This window comes from Morone saxatilis, unplaced genomic scaffold, assembly GCF_004916995.1.
Source record: "Morone saxatilis isolate NCDOM2014 unplaced genomic scaffold, NCSU_SB_2.0 Contig17, whole genome shotgun sequence".
In the NCBI taxonomy this organism is placed as follows: Eukaryota; Metazoa; Chordata; class Actinopteri; family Moronidae; genus Morone; species Morone saxatilis.
In genome coordinates this window covers 25355029-25355249 of record NW_023339729.1, presented here as the reverse complement: position 1 = coordinate 25355249, position 221 = coordinate 25355029, and positions in this window count along the sequence as shown.

The window sequence follows — 221 nt, the reverse complement described above, 5'->3', positions numbered from 1 at the left end:
AAGTGGGGTTGTATGAGATATTTATCAACAGAAGATCAGTACGAGGAGTCGTCTCAACACCGATGTCGCGGTAGCTGCATTTTAGCATCATAATAAAACGAATGCAGCATCCGATGCCAACGGAGGGAAGATTGACAACAGCAAATAAAATACAGAGGTACCGAGGTTTTTTGCCGGGTTTGGCTTCTGTGTTTTTCTACAGTAATAATAAAGTTGTGTTT